This window comes from Camelus dromedarius, chromosome 10 (genome assembly GCF_036321535.1).
Source record: "Camelus dromedarius isolate mCamDro1 chromosome 10, mCamDro1.pat, whole genome shotgun sequence".
NCBI classification, from domain to species: domain Eukaryota; kingdom Metazoa; phylum Chordata; class Mammalia; order Artiodactyla; family Camelidae; genus Camelus; species Camelus dromedarius.
The window spans coordinates 27,833,706-27,858,061 of record NC_087445.1 but is presented as its reverse complement, the minus strand read 5'-3'; the positions used below and the strand labels follow the sequence as shown (position 1 = coordinate 27,858,061).

At 32.1% G+C, this 24,356-nt stretch overlaps 1 protein-coding gene across 1 annotated transcript in view; it reads right to left on the bottom strand.

Moving 5' to 3' along the window:
* Nucleotides 1-24,356, bottom strand: part of PTPRD (protein tyrosine phosphatase receptor type D) — a 1,876,190-nt gene that overhangs the window by 1,059,961 nt on the left and 791,873 nt on the right. The window contains exon 7 of the mRNA XM_064490208.1: nt 4,281-4,330. The gene's annotated coding sequence lies outside the window, so the exon portion shown is untranslated. The remainder of the gene's footprint in view (nt 1-4,280; nt 4,331-24,356) is intronic.

Sequence of the window (24,356 nt, the reverse complement as noted above, 5' to 3'; positions counted from 1 at the left end):
GTTCAATCTTTGTTTGTATTACCAAAACTTTTTCGTTTTTTTTTTTTTTTTCCTGAATGCATTTTACATTTTTTTGGCCTTTTTAAAGGGTGTTTACACTCTCAGATTAAAATTGTATTACATAATTCAATCTTTTAGTTTTGGACTCAAATTATGCATAATAAAATATCCTACATATTAATATATTTTAAGTTTCTATCATTTTCCTTCCCTCAGATGTTAACTGCAAGTCTGAACTTTGTCCTCAAACTCTGTCATCTCTGAAAATTAAGTAAGAATGTTTAACTGCCATCAATTACTTGTATCTGTTGTCTGTGTCTTGACTGAATTTTTTTTCTTTTATTATTTACCTTCAGTGACACCTTCCTGAATTATTTGTGTAACCTATACTGTATTTCACAGATAAACTCATTACTTAGCTATCTGAAACAGCTCCTGCAGGATGAGACCTATTACTGCCACGTAACATCTTTGGACCAATATTTAAGACAGCTTTCAGTGTTTCATTCACCTTTGTTCTTCCTGCTTTAATGATTCCACAGTGATTAGTAATGTAGTCAAAGTGAAAATCACCTAATGAGCTTTTAATTAGTATGAACTTTATATTTTATCATCTTTGGCTGCCTAAAACAGGCAAAAATGTCTAAGAGATAAAACTGCTCTAATACAAATCCCAGGCTCTCCAAACATAGGAAAATAAAATATTATCCCATCTTTTTCTTTTAATTTCAAGGATTAATCTATAAATGCCAAATTTTCCTCATCAGCTTTTTCACTATTTTAAAGGTTTAAAAAATTATAACTAATTGTTAAAAATAACATTTTACATGGCTGGCTTTTTAACTTCTGCTGTTCGAGTTACAAGTTACTCTGAACTCAGTGAAATGGCTCAGATTGAAAATCCAGAGGGGGAAAAAAAGAAACAGTATAAATTTGATACCTGCATATTGAGGCTACTGAACTTTCCATTTGAAAATAATTATTTAATTCCACTACGTTTTGTTACATCTCTCAGATATTCCAACTATTATGGAGAAAAATTCAATATATTTAAATCAAGATGATAACTTGGAGAGAAGAAAACACATTCAATTCACAAAGCAGACATAACAGGGCAATACAATCTGTCGCAAACATACACAAATTTGTATAATTGACTTAGAATTTTAAGGAAGAAATAATACTGTTTTTTATACTATCATGCCTATCATGCACAAAACAGGTGTGTGGTGCACCACTATGTATGTGTGTGTGTGTCTGCGTGTGTGTGTGTGTCTGTATATGTATGTGTGTATATATACATATATCTATCACAAGGCAAATAAAATAAAATCTTAATGACGTTCATTCAATAGTAATCTGCAGTTAATCTTTTAGGCTGTATTAGCCACGGCTGTTACATGTTTATTCAATTTACTAGACAAAATATTTTGCAGGCAACTATATATTGTTAACAATTTTATTTGAACGACACAAGATTAGACTAATATTCTGACTTTTTAATGATTCTGTAAGACATTTGTTTTGTAGACTTTTGTTTTACTAATATATGATGGAAATACATTATATTACTCTTATAGTCAAATATTAATTGTTATGCTGCTGGATATTTATTTCAAAATTATAGTCATGTAACTGACTATGGTATGTGAAACTTACAGTGGACAATGCATAAATATATATATGAGTGTTATGAAATACTATAGTTTATAAATAGCTATATTAAATTATTAAATATTATTGCCTTCATATTTCGATACGAATTTTACAAAAAAAAGTTAAAATATACACAAAGCAATTACTATCCTAATGAAAATCTATCCAGCTACCTATATTAAGAGCACAATTTAATACCATAGAACAGTATCTTTAAAACCTAGAGATCATTAGATGTGAAAGTTCAAATAATAAAGTTTTAATGGAAACCACAGCAAAATATCTTATCAACCATGGCAAAGGCAAGTATTTCTTAAATAGGATGCAAAAAGTCCTCATTATACAAGAAATAAACCTAATAAACTTGAATAAATTAAAATGAAAAATTTCTTTTCATCAAAATACATTATCAGGAGAGTAATGAGAAAATCCACTAAATGGTTTAATATACAATGTAAATATCCAGTGGTGTGCTGGTTAATGTGTTACAATTAGTTCTCCCAAACAAAAAATAAAAAGCTGTTTTTTAAAGTGTGTTCGTGTATCTCACGTAAATACTTCTACTATGGCAGATTTTCAAACTACCAAGCAGTTCTCAAAACTCTTAACACTTCAACAGTTGGCTCTTATGAATCAGTTTGAGCCAGCTTCTTCGTATCACTGTACATATCCAGCAGAGGATTCAACACCCACAACGCATATCATAATTTAACAATGATAGATAATAATGGGCAAAAGACTTAGACACTTCAAAAAAGAGAATATTCACATAACAATCACTGCAACTATGACAAATAATTATTAAAAACAAGTTTTAACACCATTAAGCTTCAAGATATTCAAATTAAAATATCCCTCTATACATGTTGAAATGACTAAAATAGAAGGATGCACAATCCTAAGAGCTACTGAGTATACTGAGCAACTAAACCCTCACAACCTGCTGTCCAAACGTGATATAACCACTTTGATAAAATGTCAGTATCTACTAAATCAGAACATATGCATCTTCCAGATACCCAACAAAATCCACACATGTATTCCCTAAAAGATATTTTCCAGATGTCTATATAACCAATATTATTTATAAAAGTCAAAGCCTGGAAGTTACCCAAATGCTTATAAAATGGACAGAGTATTATACTTTGGTATACTCACACAGTTGAATACGACATCACAATGAGAATGAGTGATTTCCCACCGCTAATAATTTAACAAATGCCATGTTGATCAAAGAAGCAAAGTAGCACTGTATGATTTAGTTTATAAAATGTGATTAAGTAGGCAAAGTAATCTATCTTCTAGAAGTCAAAATAGTGCTGGTTATGTGGCTGTGTTCATTTTGTGACAATTCACTCAGACTGTGCACTTAAGATACTAGCAATTTTCTCTGTGTATGTTATGTTTATATGAGAATATTATAAAGACTAGGAATGATAGTAAATTTTAAAAATATTATTATGTAACTTTTTTTGGAAATAATTTATAAGCTCATTTAGCTATCTGTGTAAAATACGTTACATATTTAAAAAATACTTCTCAAAGATGAAATTATTACTCTATGCATATCCAAATAATATATATATTTTTTTAAATTTATTTTATTATCAGCAGAGTCCCTTTGGTAGGGCAGAGGGATTTTCCCTTAATTCTATATGGCACGTGTTTTTAATAATCATACGTTAAGTATTTCTAAAAAATGTCACCAAAGAGAACACCTGAGAGCACCCAAAGGCAGTTGCTGCCTACAGTGACTTAAAACAACTTCTTAAAGATGCATTTCAATGATGTTGTATTACTCAGGAGGAGTTTTAATCAATTGCCTTTGTGTTTCTAAGGATAGCATTTACCCCTATCAATTTGACATGTATCAAACAAATGCTCATATTATCTATATTTTATTTGTCAATTACAAAATAATCCTTATTATGCTTACTATTAAGGAACAGATAAACTGAAACTTCTCTTACTAAAGTAAACCAGTTTCACAGTACAAATAAATTTATGTTAATTTATATTCTGTAATAATAAATGATAAATGTAATCCAGATTCACATTTTAACACATTACTGAATGCATTAACCACAGAAATTAATAAATAATGTCCCCCTAAATCATCTGAGAAGTTATTAGTTATTTCTTATCATTTTTATTTCCATAGTTACTTATTTTAATTTCAACTCTCTAAAGCTCCAACATCAAGCTTTCACAGAGGAACCCAATTTTGATAAATCCTGACAGGCGATAAAATAACTTTTACTTTCAATAACTCATTGTCTTATTCATTGCTACCAAATAGACCTCACTATAAAAATGTCAATATTTAAAATTGTCATTCATATCTAAAGAAATTTTTCTATGGCACAAATATTTTCCTTTTGAATGCTGTTTCAAATTCACTTAGAAACCAATCAAAAGCTGTATCAAATGATTATATTACTATAATCTACCTAAGGACAAAAACATTTGATAGAAAATACCTTAGTTTCTTCAACATTTATGTAAAATATGATTAAGCATCAAGCTAGTTATGTAAATTTCCTTCACTGTTATATTTAATGGACACTATTACTAAGGTAATAGAGGAAAAAAAAACTATAAAATTTAGTAAATTATAATCTTACCATAAGCTCACAGGTTAGGAATTCAAAGAAAAAGTTCGCCACCCTGAGACCTAAAAAGTACAACCAAAAATATTTTGTATTAGTACAGGTATTGCATTTTAATTCAAGATCATAAAATGTTAAATAACTTCAATATAATGAAAAACTTTATTGTATGAGTAGTGTACATATAATTTGAGAATTTTGACTACAATATTTGTGTGAAATAGCATTATCATTACTCAGCTCACATCAAACTATTGTGATTTGAGATTAATTACTCTAATTTCAGCTCTTTAATGCTGGGATGGCAAACAACCAGAGAATTTTTATTGTCTCTTTTGCGTCTTGTTAGACTACGGATGACGGGAGATTACATTTGCAAGAAAAAATGTATTCTGCATATATCATTTTAGAAAACCTTGATTATACTCATTTAACAATGTCAAATATGCACACACTCATATACAAATCTGTTATTTGTGCATTACATATAGATTATTATACTATTATTTATGTCTTTCTTTTGTTTTAATCAGCGAGTATGAAGGCAAATATTCTCTACCATAATTTTAAAGGCCACATAGTATTCCACATCTCATTAAATACCTAAGAATTGTTTAAGATATTTGATTTAGTAATCGTACTTTATGAAACTCTTTAATATTATTGTTAAATCAAGCCATTTGATTACTGTCACATGTGATCATATCTAGTAGTTAATGTGCTTTCTAAGAGTTTTATTTTGATGTAGTTATAACTGGCTAGTCAAGACATTTATTAAGTCCTTGAATTTGCTTACTTCTAGGTAGATATTGTCCTCTATGAACAAAATAAGCATCGCAAACTGAGGATTTAATTTCTACCTTCAATGAAGAAATTAGTAGCATTTATGAGCCCTTTAGAAAACTCATGAATGACTGTTACATAGGCAGGTGCTCTACTGTGTGATGTATACAAGTTAACAGAAGATAGAAACTGTAATAGATTCAATCTATTATGGCAGTTCCTTAATGACTGGTATTGTTCTGGAGGTTATGTTTTTCTCCAATAACTATTCACTAACTCGTTTCAACTGTTTCCTACTGAAGTTGAAGGAAACATTACATCCCACAGTTTTTGTGACAAAGGAGTGCTATTTAATTCTTAGAAGAGATTGTCATATGTGGAAATGATTTTGACAGTAAAAAGAACCACTTGAGGAGTGAAATAAAATGTTTCTAGTTAGTGGAAAGCAAACTATTACTATCATTGAAGTGTAAACATTCACATTAAAATTTATTGTTCTTAGTCTGCAAATTGAAATGCATGTGTGAGTGAAATCTTCAATAATGAATGCTCAGTCTTTCTTGGTCAAAGTCACTGAACCAGGGACTTGATATTACTAAGTCTCCAATTCTCAATCCTTTGTGTTTCACGCAGTTACTGGCCAACACCCAGGTCTCCTCATTCCCAAGTTAATACCCTGTTTACTAGCCCTGGACAGATGTCTCTGCTGCCCATCCCTTTTACTAGTCCCAGTGCACATGGATGTCCCAGGCTCAGTATTCTATTGCTTTCTGCTTTCATTTTCCCTACAGGAACAAGGAATAAGAAGGTAACTTTAGAAGATCTACTTCCTACTGATATTTGTTAGAAAGGAAGCCTTTCCCCAGAATCCAGTGTGATGTGAATGTTTACATTTGAAAAAGTCAATTGAGGAATTATACTCACTTGCCCTCCTGCTCACCTCTTTTATCAAGAGGTGCAGCAAGTTAAATTTGGGGCAAATGTTAAAAGGTTAAGTGTTAGAGTCAATATTCAGCTGGAAAGCAGTTATTACTGTTGTGGAATGAACTCCTTGGATACACAAATTTAAAATTTTAATTGTTATTACCATTTTATTATTAAAGATGTAAAATCAAGCTTTAAGGTTTGACATTACAATGCAAAAACAATTTCTTTTAGCACTATCAGATGCTAGATTACTCCTGCAGGCATTGTGTTGCATATTTGCAATACTAAATTGACACTTTTAACTGAAAAATAGAACTTCAACATAAAAAGCACATAAAGTTATTTATGTCCTCCAGTTACATGTAGATTGCTTCTCTATCTGAATGTGAATATCCAGATATTAACAGTAAATTGAAAGGACATCCTTGTTTCTATTACTAACATTGTTACACTGATAAGATATGTTGAATATTCAGTCTATAAGTCACCTGCTCATGTTTAAATTTAAGTATTCCAGAAGTGACATTAAATGCATTTGGTTAGTTGGCTTTCAAAGCTAAGGCCAAGGCAGGGATGCAATTTTAGGCATATAAGAAAGTCAAATCAGAAATATGGCTTATCCCATCTGTAATCTACCTTTTTCAATGATTTACGTTGTCTAAGTCAGGCAAGGACATTGATTACTGGTGTGTATATTTACACACACATACACACACACACACACACACACACACACACACATATACATATATATTTTTAACTGGTATATATTTAAAGAGGAAAGCGTCTATTTAAAATGATACAGATTAGATAAAATATTTTTAGGGGAGAGATTTGTGGGGAAGGATCAATGATTAAACTGTCAATGACGTTGACATTGGGTTATTAATCCTTGGTGTATTTTGGGAAATTTTATATCATGTAACAAGATTCTAGCAAAATGAATTTGATCAGATATATCTCTTTTATTTGTACTAATGTTTGGAGGAATAGCCATTCAGAAAAAAACTTATTCTGAGCCAGGTAAGCAAACTTCAGGGGGAAAAAAAAGAAAAAGACTAATTCTGGAAGTCTAATATCCTAAACCTATCATATCAAAGGAGGAATGCTTCAGAGTAATGGCTATATAACTGTCAAATTACTGCATAAGTCTTGAAAAGTTGTATTTCAACTAGTATTGCTATAGATTATGGCTATTAATCAATGGATTTATTGGACTCTGGAAAAATTCATGTAATCAGCATTTCAGATGGCGATTTCTCTGACATTAAAAAAATTTATGGTACTTTATTTCTTCTTGGCCTAATTTTGCCAAAAGTACAATTTCTGGAGGGAGTGACAGGAGGTTGAATTTTTAAATGATTTTGGAACCTAAAAACTGTGAAGTTATTTTAAATAATTTAAATAATTACAAATAATCTTAAAGTAGTTTGATGAGTTTAGAAAAAAAAAGTATTTAGTCAGTGAAAAAAATAAATAGTAGTGTTAGGATTTCTATAGTTTATCTCATGTATCTTCAATTGACATTCACAAAAGTCTCCTACCTACATTAATACTCACAAAGAAATTACATTATTTCTCACATTTTCAGATAAAAATTGGAAGCTAATGGTTGCCTGAATACACTCCAAAATGTCTTATTGCTACTACATTGTGAAGCCAAAATTCAACCCAAGCTTAATTAAGTTCAGAATCTCAAGTCATATGCCAGGGTAGGATAATATTAATAAGTAACATTTACTAAATATAAACAATACATTAGGCACTGGTTTAAATATTTTGTATGTATCAACTAATTTAATTGTCACAACTGTCTCTCTACTTTATTGATGAACAAAAGTGAGCTGCGAGGAAGTTTTTGTGTAAACCATCTTATTAAGTAATTCATTAAGTAATTCATTTGTTTGGTTGGTTTGGGTTTTAATCCAAAGATTCTGGCATCAGAGACTGTTCTGTGAAGCATTATACAATACAGTTTCCACATGATATTTTATTATTGTGCAATATTCTTACAAGCAATATTTTAATGAAGAAATACTCTATTTTAGATTCATGGGTCATGTTACTACATATTTATTATATGTCTACTATCCCCACAGTTGATCCTATGTAATATTAATAGTAGTTAACATTTATTGAATATCTACTATATTTCTGGAATATAAATGTGTTAGGCTCATGTCATTTAAACTCTGGAACAATCCTATCAGATATGATTACTATTATTGTATAGAAAAGAAAATTGACTAGAGAAGTTAATAAATATGCCCAAGAGCAGGAGGTAGAAATAGTATAGCTGAATTTCAAACACTAGTACTCTCAACTCAGTTAGATGCAGTACGATTAATTCTGATTCACTTATTGGGGAGAAAGTACGAAAGAAATTAAAGATTTCCATTTTATTCTAGTGAGAAACAAACCTGAAACTTCAACTTCATAAAGCAGAGATATGACTACACTCTCAATTTTTAAAGTAAATCTACAAGAATAGTAAATAAATTAAATCCTTCCAGTCTTACAACTCCAACATATTATGATTAATTTTAGATAGTGACAGCTGCAGAGTGTCTAGCTCATTAAATGCTAAACTGAAACTATGCATTATTTAAGACAGGCCAACTTCTAGAATTTTTGCCAGTAAATTTTAAAATACATCAGACTTTATACAATATGCAAGTTTTATGTAATATATACACAATTTTGGTACAAGTTATCAGAAATGTTTTCTTAGAAAACCAGATAGCCTTCCATCCATTTAGAAAATTGTGAACAATGTCTTTACTGAAAAGAAAAAAAAAAAAAACCCAACTTTGAACTCTTACTTCTTTCAAGACTGTCAAGTTTTTCATTTCAGAAACACAATTCTTATACTTGCAGACAACATGCATGGGGGGAAAAGTAGACTTTTTTAATGAAGTCTGGCATACTGTAAATTCTCAATGAGTAACTAATAAACACATAAATGCTCCAATAAAGAAATAATCACTGGACAAGTCCTTAGGAAGAAAACTACCCTGTGTTTAAGTGTTAGATTTTACCTTAGTTCAATAATATCCAAACTTTCTCATTTAATAGGTAAATCATTTCTTTCAAAGGAAATCTTAAATCCTGGCAAAGTTGGAGTCACAGGCAGGGATAAAGTTTTGAATTATCTACTCACCGAATGATTAGACAATCTGTAAATCTTCTGCATCACTATAACTATATACAACATATATAACTATATAAAGTTAGTTCAATAATTCATTCATTTATTCAATAAATATTTACTGAGCAACAATGTGTCAGCCACCACTATTCTAGAATGTGAGGTTAAAGTGATGAATAAGACAACTGTGGTCTATTCTCATAGATTCTATATTCTGTTTACAAATATTATATTTAAAGACTTTATACTTTATCGCCACTATTAAAAGCCACTAGACACACTGCCGTAAACAGTCTCAAATCTTTCATGAGGACTGTTCTTCAGGTATTCCAAACTCTAGCTTAATACATTTTAATAAATTCAAGTGGGTTTAACACTGTAACAAACTTCTAGTTATCCCCTAATATCCACCTTGCCCTGTTATTACTAATTGCTGATTTTAGCTAGCTTCATGACTACCTGGAAAAAAATTCTTAGTCTTGGTGCCATGAAACTAAGTTCTGGCAAAAGCATACACGTGGAAGTGGAGTAAGCAACTTCTATGAAATGGCGCTGAATGTAGAGAGTATGCCCATCTTTTCCCCTTCTTTTATTAATTTGTAGCTGGAATGCAGAGTTATTGCCTGGAACTCCAGCAGTAGCCGTTTTGTATCATGAGATGCTACCCTCCTCTCCCTGCTCCCTTAAACTCCACCCTATTACAAGTAGAGTCATATGACAGGAGGAGACTGGATCCTGGAATGGTGTGTCATCTCAGGCTTGGATGAATGTGAAGGAGAAATCTATAGAGACAGAAAGCAGATTAGTGGTTTTCAGAGGCTGAAGGGTGAGCAGAATGGAAATGACTGCTAATGGGTATAGGATTTCTTTACCATGAAAATATAAAATTAGATACTGGTGCTGGTTGCACAGTGCTGAATATACTAAATCCACCACACTATACACTTTAAAAGGTAATGCAAAAAAAATGAATTTTATGGTATGGGGATTGTATTCCAAATAAAGCTATTACAAAAAAACCCCAAAAAACTTGTGCCTTATATCACCCTATTAGTTTAAAATAATCTCAAATAATTTGGATGTATTTTACTGTGACAAAAACTAATTGTGCAGCACATTCTTTGGGGACTCAAACTTGTCTGAATTTATTAATTTCCTACTATGCATTAACATGGTTGTATATACTGGAGGAAATAAAAATAACAACAAAAGATGGCAATCTCTGTCTTCCATACTTTAAAATCTACAGATGAAAGATTTTATTTGTGAATTAACTAACATCGAGAAAAACCATTAATCTCCCAGGGCTTTTGTGAGATTAATTATACATTGGAAGCTATTTAAAAACTACTGTATAAAAAAATGCGTAAGTAGAAAAAAAAAAGTTGTCAAAAAAATTATAGGCTGGAATTTGTGTTTTAGCCTGTTGGGTAGTGGTACCTTTGATAGCTTTGTAACTGAATGAATTATGTGTTTTGAAATTGTGTTTACAAAATACCAAAATGTTAAAATCTGTAAATAAAGTCTTATCCTTATTGAAAAAGGTATAAAATGAAACTAATGATCACAAATATTTCTGGTGTTAGATACAGAAACAACATTAAGCAATCCATTTTGGGGATGGGGATTTACATATCTAAACTAAAATGTATAGATCCTTATATTTAGTATTTTGACTCTTAGATATCACTATCCTTAAAAATGCCTCTCCAAATTATTCAAAACATTATAAATTTTATAAAAATTTATGTTGATATGATTGGTAACAATAACCTCCAATTATAAATGGGTGCAAGACAAAAAGATACTTTTTCTTGAATGACATGATCATGTCATAATTTTCCTAGTTGACATTCAGCCACATTAATTAGTAAAGCTTAAAAAAATCATAATAGCTCACTATAAAAGTTGCTGTGTTATAGATACATACACATTTGGGGAGAAATTAAAATTGTAAACTGTAAGTTCCAGCACAGTATCATGAGTCTTTAGTTACTGGAAGTGGTTATACTGGAAAACCTGTAAGAGAGTGTGAAAGTTTACACGGTTGGTTTAATGTCTGTGTAAATTACTTGGTAACCATAGCAACATGCATTTTCATCTCACTTCAACTGTCGCAGGAGCTCAGATAAGGTATGGAGCTTCAGTTCTATGGTGGCCATCATGACTCTTAGATCCATACTCTCCCTATTCTGAAAGTATACAGCAGTATTGGGGCCTCACAGTCTTTCTAGCTTACTCTGCATGATTGGCTACTTTAATAAACCCCTGGAAAATACCTAGTATTCCTTATTCTTTTCCTTTTACCACTTTCTTGGCAATTTCCAACACAGAGGTAAAAGTAAGGTATATATCAGAACCGCTAGAACTTAAAAGCACACACAAATCACTTGGGACTTTTATTAAACTATAGAGTTTCATGGATAGTTCTGGACTTGTTAGAAATGCAGAATCTCAGGCCCTATCCCAGAAATATAAACTAGAATCTTCATTTTAACAGCATCAGCAATGTGTTTAAGCCACAGCTTCTTTATCCTAAAATGGGTTAGGCATAGATCATGTACCCCACAACTTCCTGTCTCCTCTTAAACTCCCCTCCACTCTAATCCTCCCCACCTCAATTAGATGATGTTCCATAAAATCCTCTCTTTTAAGCTTTGGAAAAGAAAGCTGCTACAACTCAATTTTGGTTTCCTTTTATTTTGTATTTTTTGGTTATTCTACCACCCAACTAGTGCTATGCGCTGCTCACATTTAATTATTATTTCATTATTTCTTAACAGTTATTTACATTTTTATTAATCAAATCTGGTAAAAATTTATAAAATAAAACCCAATGGAAGTAAAACCCAGTGGGCTAAATGCATTATATCAATCACCTATCCTGGAGCATTTCTGTTTCTATTTTTTAAAACACATTTACAAATTAGCATAGCACAGCAAATACTGTTTAATCATCAATTTTTTTTTTCTCATGGGGCAATATATCACAATCATTTTCTCTATTAGAATGCATGCTCCGCAAGGGCAGGGATGTTTGTTATCTTTGTTAATATATTACAAGTGCTCACAACAGAGCTCAACAGGTAGAAGATGCTCCTAAATGTTTGTACATGTCTCAGTATTTCTTTGATTAAGAGAAATTACTGAGTCAAAAGAGATGAATAGTTTTCCAGCTTTAGACTGGTTTTACCAAATGACCAACAGAAAGACTACACCAGCCTCTACTTCTAGCAGTGCAGTGTGCTCATGCTAATTTCCCTTCCTCCTCAATACTCCTTCATATATCTGCCAATAATAACATTTACTGTTCCGTGTATCATATGTTGTTTTACAAACTTTAACATATCTCAAATAAGAATGCATACCCAATGGGGTAATTTAGCTTTTCTCTTCCTTTTGTACACCTCTAGAAAATGATGAATTTGTCTTTACAATCCATGGTATTTCAGATTCAAAAGAGAGAAATACAGTGATACATAAAACCTAATGCTATATTTGTGAATACTAGTCATAATTACTTCAAAAGCTATCGAATGCTGTTGAACATTTTGAAAGATCACTGGAACATTGTGTACTGAATGTTGTCAGATTGCTGATCAGCTTCCTAAGAAGGATCTTACTTTCCATGTGCTAACTGAGAAATCAAACACAGACAACCTGTCTTAATTACTGTAAATCAGTATTATTTGTCCTACATTTTAAAGAGAGAGGGGGTTAAAAGACAACATGTCACCAGATTGAAATGAACAAAAACCTTTTAAAAAGAAAACACAGATTCAGAAATTAATGAAAATAAATGTGAACCAAAGCCCTATAATTTTTCCATGGAAAAAAACGTATAAAATCTTTAAGATAATTTTACTGAACTTTTCTGCCATATAATATAGTATGCTAAATATGTTCTTTTTACTCTCAAATATTGGAATTACTTAACCACCAGGTGAAACTATTATTGTGTATTTTTCATGATTACATAATCTTCAACATTTTAAAACTTTTGAAGCAAATATCCCTCCAGTCAATTACTTTAAACAAGGAAGATGAAATGGTGTGATTGCTTCATAATGAGTAAGCATCAGAATGGTCAACTTTATTAACAATAAATACTAAAGTATTAAAATTGGGTGAACTTGTTGCCCCAAAACTGAAAAGATATTATTGCACTGTAATATTGATTTTTTTATAAGCCTCAGTTTCTCCAACTGGAGATTCAAAGACTCCATACCTCAATACAAGGACTAACTAATATAACGCATGCAAAGTGTGTAGAAAAAATCAGGCTCATAATAAGCATTCAACAAATATCAACTATGACAATGACAATGATGATTAAAACATTCAGAAATAAATCTATGCATCTACTCTAAGGTTTAACTTCTCTTTTCACTTTCACTTCTAAAATTAACAGAGGATTCATAGTAGTCGTGGTATAATTGACCACCTTCACAAACACGTTTATAGAAACAACATTACCTTCCTTTTCTTTGCTGGGGAAAGGGATGCAAACATGTATATGTACATGTATATCAAATAGTCTATCTGTATTCACCTTTGCACAGATTTGAATATTGAGCAGATTTCTTCATTTAAAAAATGGAAACAGTGTTTGGCTGGTTTTGCTTGCATTTTAATAGTCCATTACGGACTCCTGTGAGAGATTATGTTATGAATGGGGTTTGACACCAGAGGGAGTGCCTCTGAGGGAAATGCTGATAATGTCCAAGGGAGTCATTCCTGAATACGAGGAGGAGGAGGAGGATGGCCCTGAGAAGAGTGAAGATGACCTGGAGGGTCTCCCTCCCACATCCCTCCTGCCCCAGCACAGGACAAGGAGGGCCTCAAGTGCTCTGGGCTACCCCGTGTCCCTGGAGAGGGGCCAGCTGGAAGGAGGTGACCCTGCAGTACCAGCAGTGGAATTGTGACTTTGCCATCAAAGGGTTTCTGTAACAACTACAAAAAATACTGAGGACAAATACCAAGTGACTGAGCAAGGGGCATTCCCAGAGAACACCCCTAGAGCTAAGAGAATTTTCCTAAGAAGGGAGAAGGCACTCTGTGTCCTGACGACAGTCAGACCTAAGAGAGAACCAAGTTGAGTGTCATTGAGGAAGTCTTTGTTGGAGTGAGAATCTCCAGTCATCCAACTGCCACCTGGAGAAATTGTCCCTTCTTCAGAACAGCACACCACCCAGTGACTGTTCAGGAGGAGACACACCCCTCATGACTTAGTTCAGTACTCTTTTAATTACCCCCCTGAAACATCTAATTCCCAAAGACCTGCCACTTGAATAGGTGGTTGGAGTCCTGGTTACCTACTGACATGGTAGTACAGGAGAACACTGCTGCATCTGTACATCAACAATGGATAGCAGGTAACAACAGTTATTACAATTCTATAGTATTTATCTGTGTTAAAACTGTCAATTCAGTATGAATCAATTTAGAATACAAAGGAAGAACACTTGATAATACAGAACAAGAAAATAAAAATGAGCATTCCAAGGTAAATGAATTAAAGACATTTCCTTAGATACAATGTTAAACTTCTATCACATTGCAAAGGATTTTGCTCTTCAGAGTATGTGTGTAATCCTATGAGCATACATGTCTTTTGCAAGAGTTTGTGTTTAACTAGAGAAAAATATATGTACTTAAGTATAACCATAACACATTGATTTATGCATGTGAAAAGGAACACATTTGTATATTATTTATTGCTATACTTAAATAGATATTAATTTTAATATAGTTTATTCCAAGGCTAGAGTCAAAATGCCAAGTTCAAAAAAGGTATGTAATATTAAAGACATCTTTATGAATACTTTCAGAGCAGAGAGACCAGATAAAATAAACAGCATGCCAACAGAATAATTCCTGAAGAATAACCCTTGTCTGAGTGTTCTACATGTTACACATTTATTATAAACACTTTTATATATTCAATAACATATTCAGATGTACCTTTTATATTTCCTTAGTGATTCTTGAAGAGATTATATCCTGCATTATTTTTCATTGTTGGTTTTATAGAAAACCTTATCTTTTTCTAAATAAAGTGGTCAATTATAACTGTTAGTACATAGACACATGTTTTAAAACATCACCATCACTTCATGTTATCATTTCTGATGTCAGCCTCATTTTCCTAAGTCTATCAAAATGTACAAAAAAAAGACTGTTAATTTTCTTTCATGAAAAGAGTGACAGACAAAAAGTTGAAATAATAGTCTAAGATGTGGCTAAACATTAAAGACTTTATTGGGTGCACCAGTCCATATTGTTCAAGCCAGGATGTAAATCGCCCAATAGGAATATATGTATGAATTGGACAATATATTTAACTATGACTAGCTTAAATCCATTCTAAATATTTGAGCATAAAAAAATATAAAACATATTCTGATATCAATTTAAAAGTTTTTCAGAATTAAAATGAGTAGATATAATATTATTTACAAGTTGCATGTCAGTATACAAGATTAATCATTACAAAATTAATACCTAAAGTTTTGGAAAGATTATCCTGCTATAAAGAAACTGGCTGAGTCAGAGAAAGAATGCCTCAGACTGAGAAAGAAAAGTTAGTAATTAGACATGGAGATGCACTGACTTATGTCAAAGAAGTTGTAAGTGAGATGTCCCCAGTGGTCTCTGAAAAACTAATAGAACTGAGGAGAGAGAAAAATCAGCCTTAAATACCTACCTAGTTTCTAGCATGGAAGGTGGGGAGGGAAGGGCAAGGAGGAGGGTCAAAATCATAGTTGACAGCAAAAAATAGGCAAAGAGAAAAGACAAACACATATAACCTCCCTCACGGCAGAGTATTAGCCCATCCAAGTTAGAAAAACAAAGAGCTGTAACTCTGAACAAAGTTGAAATGTTTTATTGCTACAATATAAAATGTCATATTAATTATACTGAATGAAGAATGTTTTATACTTATAAGTGACTAAAAAAAAATCTCTAGTCTAGACTAAAAAGTCTTTTAGGACCTGGTGAAATTCCATTTAAGAATAAAGAACCATATAAGGAAAGTGAAAAAAAATATACTCAAGTTGCCTTAGGATGCTATTCTCTTGAGTACTGACTGTTCAACATGATGATTACAGAAATAATGCATACTTAGGTAACTACTCAAGAGCAAAAGTATTATAGAGCTGCAAAAATTAAAGTAAGAGAATTTTATAAAGCTACGGGAAGTTAACAGCATCAAGCATAGCAAAAATGTCAACAAGTAAGGACAGAAAAAATGTCAGTGATTTATGGAGAAAAAAGGTATGTCATTGATGATGATGGAGAAAGTGACTTCAGATCAATGGTGCAAATGCGGAAAAGAAACAGGTGGACAAAAAACAGGCAATAGGTATGTCTATTTTAAAAATTTGGGAGTAAAATAGAGAAATAACAGGATGTTTAATAGAATGTAGTATGCCAAATACTAAACTAGTAGTGTTGATAAAAGAATGCAAACCCTGCCCCAATTTTATTACCCAAACTAATATTTTGTTGTATCATATTTTATTATTCCTACTATGTATATAAAGGTTAATTGCAAAAAAAAATCTATCTAGATTAAAGACCTTTATACTACAAACTATTATATACTCAGGATTTTTCAGCAACTCTAAAGAAATTTCTACTGGCTTTTTTAGAAATCAGACTTTATAGAAGCTTAACTTGTTTGTCTATAATATAATTCATTCTTTCCATCCTAAGTTAAACCCATCAGAAAATGTGTGAGATGTTAAAAGTTTATTGTTTTATGCCAATAAGCTTGGATGATTTATTGAACATAAATAAGAAAAGTAATATAAAGAAGAGAGAGAGGTAAGCAACCAAAAGATACAATACAGTGTGAAAAGTACTGTAATGGTGCAATGTGAAAAGCTAAATGGGAAATCAGCTTTGTCAGGACAGATCAGGGAGGTAGCATTTGGACTGGATAGGAGTTGAAGAAAAATACAAATTATTTCAGGTACAGAAATGGGAGAAGGCTTTCTAGGTAGAAAAATCGTATTTAAAAATATATGCCAATCTGAGGAAGTAGCATGATTAGAAAATGGCAAGAAGTCTGGTGTACTGGTTGCTTAGATGCACATGGACCCTAGCAGGAAGGTTTGAAGAAATGTTCCACAATTCATGCATTTCTGTAAATGACTAAGAATGTGAAAGGGGAAAAATTCTCAAATTGATTACGTGATACCAAGGAATACACTTCGTCTCAACAATACATATTTTCTCTGGCACGCATCTCTTTGTGTAAGAACGTATTTCCAAAGAGTCTCTGATTCTATACTGAAGTCCTATCATAGAAAAATTCTCTCATTACAGGATAGCTGCATTCCTCAGGCATAGTTTAGGAATTCTCATCTTCTAAAGTCTTCCCGCCAAAAAAAAAAAAAAATATATATATATATATATATGTATTTACACATACACACACACATATATATATGTATATATATATATTTTTTTATATGTATATGTGTGTGTATGTGTATATATATAATCTAACAATTATACAGCATATACTATGTACTAGAATACTTCTTGGTGCTTTGAAAAATATTAATTCATGCAATCTTCATAAAAAGCATGCAAGCTAGGCATTGTTATTGTCATTTTTTACAGATGGGAAGCTGAGACATGGATAGGTTAAATGATTTTGCCAAGATTACCCAGCTACTGAGTATTGGAGCTTGGATTCTTATGTAGGCAATTGGCCACTGTACTGCTATTGCCTCTTTCTCACACTAAGCTTTCAGCAAAGAATGCCTGATCTGTGTCATTTTCACAGGTACATTTCTCCATGGGTACTCAACTTTTCCATTCTGAAATAATACTTTTTATACAGTTTCCTAAAATGTGTTTAATGAAATTCTATGAGATACTCATGGGAAGTTTTCAATAAGTTTGGGGAACCCTGGACATCATAATACTTTCTTGGAGGTGAACAGGTGTTACTATCATTTAAAGCTCTGAACATTCCTACAAAAATGAAATCTGTTTAATTATTTTTAAAAAGCATTATAAGCATATGTCATTCTACTGAGATATTTTCAACTGTTTTCAAACTTATTGTGGGTTATTATTCTTCTAATTGCTCTTAACATCTCTTTGAACAACTTTGAGAAGTGTTAATCAAGGATGAAATAACTGAATCTCTTACGCATTAAAAACAGGCTTAACCACTACAAATGCTACACTACAGGAAAAGCATTCACATTAGGGCTCTGAAAAATCCCGTATTTATTATGAAAGTAGTTACAAATCTAACAGTCCCTCTCCAGCAAATAGAAGCCCATAATAAATCTTATCTCAAGATTATCCCTGAACAACCTCCTTGCCTTAGGCCCTTGCGAAGCACTGCTTCTCATTCAATCACCACATCACCTCCTTCTGATATTTAGAGGACTACAAGCAAATGTGTTAAGTACGGTCCTAGAATCTTGACATGAAATTAAAATTAAAATTAAAATGAACTTAGGCTTATTTTAGTCTCATCTAAGCCTTATAAAGGACATATATTTTATATAAGGCCACTCACCCTGCTTTAATAAATGTCTAAGTTTGGACTTAAGCTAATACCATTATAAACCTTAAACCCATGCCCCCAGGCCTCCTTGGGCTTCCTTGAAATCCCTCAAAAGAGCCTTGAGCCTTCCTAGGTCGTTTGGACCCAGCTCTTCCTTCAATATCTAGTTTCCCTCTTTGGAAATTTTTACCATAAGCTGGTTCTTCCACTCTTTCCTCCATGCACCTCAATTTCTTTTTCTCATGTTCTTTATCTGTGCCTTATTTTGAGTGATTTTCTAAAATTTATTTCCTAACTTACTAGTTTTCTCTCTGATTTTCTCCATCTATGTTTTAATGCACATTTCTAAAATTCAAATGGTTATAAATCAGCATTTTGAGAATATCTGCAAACCTAAAAACACTAGTACATTTCTCTACACTACCATTAACTGGAACATACAAAAGAATATATGCTACCATTCACAATAGAAAAATGTTATAAAATATCTGGTTATTAATTGAACCAAGAATATTTATAGTCTTTATGATGCTATTTGTAAACTCTATTGCATCATATTAAAGAAAATCTGAATAAATAAATACATCATCATTAATGAACAAAATTATTTAACTTTGTTAATATCTCAATTGCTTCCAAACTATTCCCTTTGCTCTCTGGGGTTATTTCTTTGATAATATTTCTTTGCATTCTGAGTCCAAGCAAATGAGTTACAGATGAGTTTTAGAATTTTGAAGTTTGTTAACTGAGGACTGCTGTTATGTTGTATTCATAGATGTGTGAGATACACTGATTAATAAGTGAAAAAAATCAGGAAGGTACAAGAAAGCACATGAACAATGGACCTTCTAGCTGAGTCTTTGTAACAATTATTTGAGAAGATAATAATGAACTTTTAAATTGAGATTAAATAATGACAAGACAGTACAACTGGCAAGTTTAGGTAGAAAACTTATACCCCAGTATGTCCTTTTCTGAAGAATGAAAATATACAAACATAATAAACTCTTCCTCTGTGGACACTATTCTTAGATCTTCACTCTCTCATTCACTCACTGTCTGTTGCTCAGCACCTGTTTTAAGAATTAGGCACATCATGGAGAATGAACCCTAGTCTGGCACACTGGCATGTGAAGAGAGTCCTTTATTGCAGTGTGAAAGTGTCTAGCAGCGTCTGCGGCATTATAGAAAAAGGAGTGATGAACACAGGAGGAAAGAGGGAGATGTCAAAACTATCAAACAACCGAAAGGCCCTCTTTTACAAAGAACATCAACTGTTTCCTTTATGTATTCTTTCTTCCCTGCTTATCCTCAGGCTGAATCTCAGCAGACATGGCTAGTGTTCTATAGCAATTACAGCAGAATTGTTTATCCTTCTGTTTTCATTCAGTGACTGATTATATATATATATACACACACACACACATACATACATACACACACACACACATATATATATATTCTTTTCATACTAAAATTTAATGAATAGTCCCTAAGTGTAAAAACATTTTTCCTTTTTCTCACAAAATGTGAACTATCTTTCCACAATTTATCAGTCTGTCTTCTAAACAGTAGCTGGGATAAAGATACATCGGCTAGTGATATTACAGACTTTTTTTTCCCACTTTGTGTTTCATAATGCATCTGGTTGTTGAGGTGACTGTTTTTTTTAGCTCATGATGTAGCTAGAATCATCTAACTATTGGTAATAATACTTAGATATTTTAATTGAGGAATGGTCCAAAATTATGATAGAAAGGGCACAGTGCTGGAAAGCAAAATAAAACAATGAAAACCAATCAAAGCAAGGGAAAAAACAACAGTCAATTGACCCAGGTTACAATGGGGGGAAAAAAGATTCAATTGTGCATGTGTATGTGTATGTGTGTGTGTGTGTATGTATATATAATATATATATTTTATATATATTATATATATATGTGTATGATCCAGAATTTAATCATTTACCAGCTTTAATATTTGGTTTACAATTACTTTTAATAAACATTATCTTTTCATTATGAAGTTGTAAAAAGTCAATTCACCCTTAAAGAAATTTTCTGTTCAAGCTAACAATTAACATTGATAGTTGATACACTTTGGGGAATGGTAGCTTTGACCTCCATATTCTACACCTAAATCAGGGAACTGTCTGTAGAGTCATATAAATAATACAAAGGTATTGTAAGATAATAGGTTCACTATTTCACTCTAATTTTATTTTATAAAAGCATGCATGCTCTATTACTTTTGAAATAATAGAGTTAGGGATACTTTGATCAACAATTCAATGCCAGGCTCTTATCTCAAAATCTAGACCCTTATTCTTATTATAAGATAGCCAGTAATCATCAACCTATTCATTAGTTCTGGAAATAATGAGGGACTGCTTTGTGTTAGGGACTGTTCTAGATGCACTGTGAACAGAATAGACAAAGATTATTGTCTGGGTGGAAGCTGCATTACAGTAGGTGGAACAGACAAAAAACATTAAATATAATGCAGAAGTAAATTATGTAGTATGTTGGATGGTGAAAAGTGCTAAGAAAAACAAATAGCAGAGAGTACAGGGGATTGGGAATCCTTGGGAAGAGAATGAAAGTTGCAGGGAATAAATAATTAGGAGATCTCTCGTCATCATAAATCTGTGGATTCTACATTTCATACAAGTGCATACATAAAAGTGGCTTTAACCAATTGAAAATTGGATGATTAGTGTGTATGCACATGTGAATATTCTCTGGGGAGAAGATCTATTGCTTTCATTAGACTCTGGAAGGAATTATTTTCCAAAATCACGTTAAAATTGTTAACTATATTTATTTCAAACAAATTGCTACTGATACCAAGCAGAAAAATACAAGTGATTAGAAAATTATTTAAGTCTTGCTGTATACTGTGTTTCTTTTAAATGAAAATTATATAGCTAGCAGTAGTTTGATTAACATAATTTTAATATCTAAATTTTCATTTTTTATTGGTATACATCAAAGTGTATTTTTTGAGAGTTGGTCTCCAGTTTTTCAGTCATTAGCAGTAACAGTAAAAACTAGACTACTTGATGATCACATGAAAATACGCATCACTATCTCAGTGACAAATCCTCAACTCTAAGTAAAGGCTCTGATCAATTAATAGGAATGCATCCAGTCAATTCAATACTATTTCAATGGCAATACCTCACATAAAAATACAGAATCACTCAATTTAACAAATTTAAATGTATTCCTTTTAATTTATTAATATTTGAATGAAAAAACTTTAAAAATCAAATTCCATTTGTGAGAGTCAATTATGATATAATTTAAGCAGGGGCATACAGATTTTGTGAAGGAAATGCTTGCCCTTTATAAATCTAAGTGATCTATGTATAAAATAAGAGATTGGTATAACTTTTGTTCTCACCATAACAAATTAATGTCTTTGTATGTTCTGGAATAAATGCCTTCAGTTAAAGAAACTTGTCTTAAAAACTAGTATAAAATCATTTTAACTCTATAGAACTATGACAATTTATTATGTTCCACAAAGTGTTCTTTGAATTAGAAATTTTGCACCAGTCCTGCCCAACACCACCATTACTACTACACTTTATTTCATCAGAAGAAACACATCTCATTTTTATAGATTGTTTAGAAATTGGTAAATCATGTCGATATATATGAGTGGCAAATTTTCAAGATAATAGATTTGACAGGGTCAAAACAAGCTATTTCCATGACAAAAACGTTTACATGTCTGGTCTTTAATCATACGGTCTGCAGTTCTTTAGTGTACTACCAAATGAACACTTTCTGGGCAAATATTTGGTGAACAAGAAATACCAGTAATTCACAGAAAAATGTAGATTCCAAAAGAAACTAAAAGAATAAAAATACAAGTCTATAAGGAGAGGTAGATTGTAACTACTTTCTTATAAACATCACCATCTTGCTTCAACAAAAGGCTGTCCCTGATAGTCTTCAAGTAAAATCTGTTGTGCTAGAGGTTATTTTCCAAAAGTGGAATACAAATTCATAAACCCAGATTTGTTTCTCTTTTAAATCTACTTGAATGGAACTTGCACAGCAATCTATTTTTTATCTAGTAAAACATTTCTCTCGCTTTTGCCCATTGTTTTCACATAATTTATACACTGGACCCATACCATAATATCATCCCACGCCTTTAGGCAATTCTGCATTAGATGATTTGTTATAATACAATACTTCCCACATAGAAATAAAGTGAAATTCAGAAAATGACTGCTGACTGTCTATTATGTATAAAGCACTATGCTATGAGAGAAAAAAAAAAAACATAATATATGGGCCACTTAAAACATTTTTCTTAGATCCATCTAGGCCCTGACCTATACTATCTATGTCACTGGAAACTGTAGACTTCTTCTATTAAAAAAATAATAATAAGCTAGGAAAAAAGCCTAGGAAAGGTTTGCAGCATCTGCTCCTCCTTATAATGTCAGTACTTTTAGAATGTATTCTCGTGCATTATGAAAAATCTGGTTCCCCATAACAAATATTCTCTATCCTACATGGTTTGCTAATGACTGAGACTATCTCATGTAGGCAATAAGGAACCACTACAGATGTATAATCATGCAAATTATATGACAAAGTTTATGTTTTTGACCATCAACATAGGGAATGGACTGGAAGGAGTTGACACTAGAGACAGAGAGAACAATTAGAAAGTTATGGCAAATATACAAGTGCAGAAACTATATGTGAAAATCCTTTGTAAATTTCAAAGTCTTTACAAATGTTAGTTATTATTATTAGTAGGATTAATGCTTCTGGTAATTAAATCTCCCTGGATTAGGTACAAGAATGAACTGCATTAGACAGATTTCCTACCATAACGGGCTTGTCATAATGAGACTCCTTTATGTTATTAGTAAAGGCCAAAGTGCAAAACTAAGCTGTCAGCTGACTGTTTTGCAGTACAATGGCCCAGCTGCCTATTTAAATAACTCTTACGCTAAAAAGAAATCTGTTATTATGTCAACGTCTCTTGGTATTACAGAAAACCATCCAAAATTGTTCCACAAGCAGTCTCTTTTAAGAGCAGGTTTTCTAAGTCGATTGGAATGAATTTTCCTAGCTGTAACCTAATTTAAATGGCATATAAATCTCCAATTTGCCATTTGCTATGTAGATAACCATAAGCATTCTAATAAGAAAATGTAGGTATCATTACACTTGGTCAAATTTACTATTAAACAACTAGCTAATAGACTTGGAAATTTTTACATTCTTTTTATCGATGGAGATGTCATTAGAAACAGACCTGGCAGCTGTTTGCTGAATTTCATCCTGAAATCAAAGCACATTATCATTATCCGGTTCTGTCTGGTTATAATCAGTTTGGTCTCCAATACAACAGGAATTTCTTTAAAACTTATTATACGTTAGAATTAAATATGAGGATTCATTTTTTCTTTTTATACTACAGATAGCTTTCAGGTATTTCCTCCCTCTATCCCTGCCTATCCATGTATCCTCCATTATGAAGTTGCTGTATCATATGGCTACTATAGAAATCTCCCACTATTTGGGAATTTATGCCTGGCCATCTTAGAAAAATAGCTATGAACCTGTATGTTATGCAAAAGAGTTTCTGGAACCAAGTAGAACACTGTAGGACCCCCCCGCCCCCCAAGTACAACACTGAACAGTTAATGATTAAGACTGCA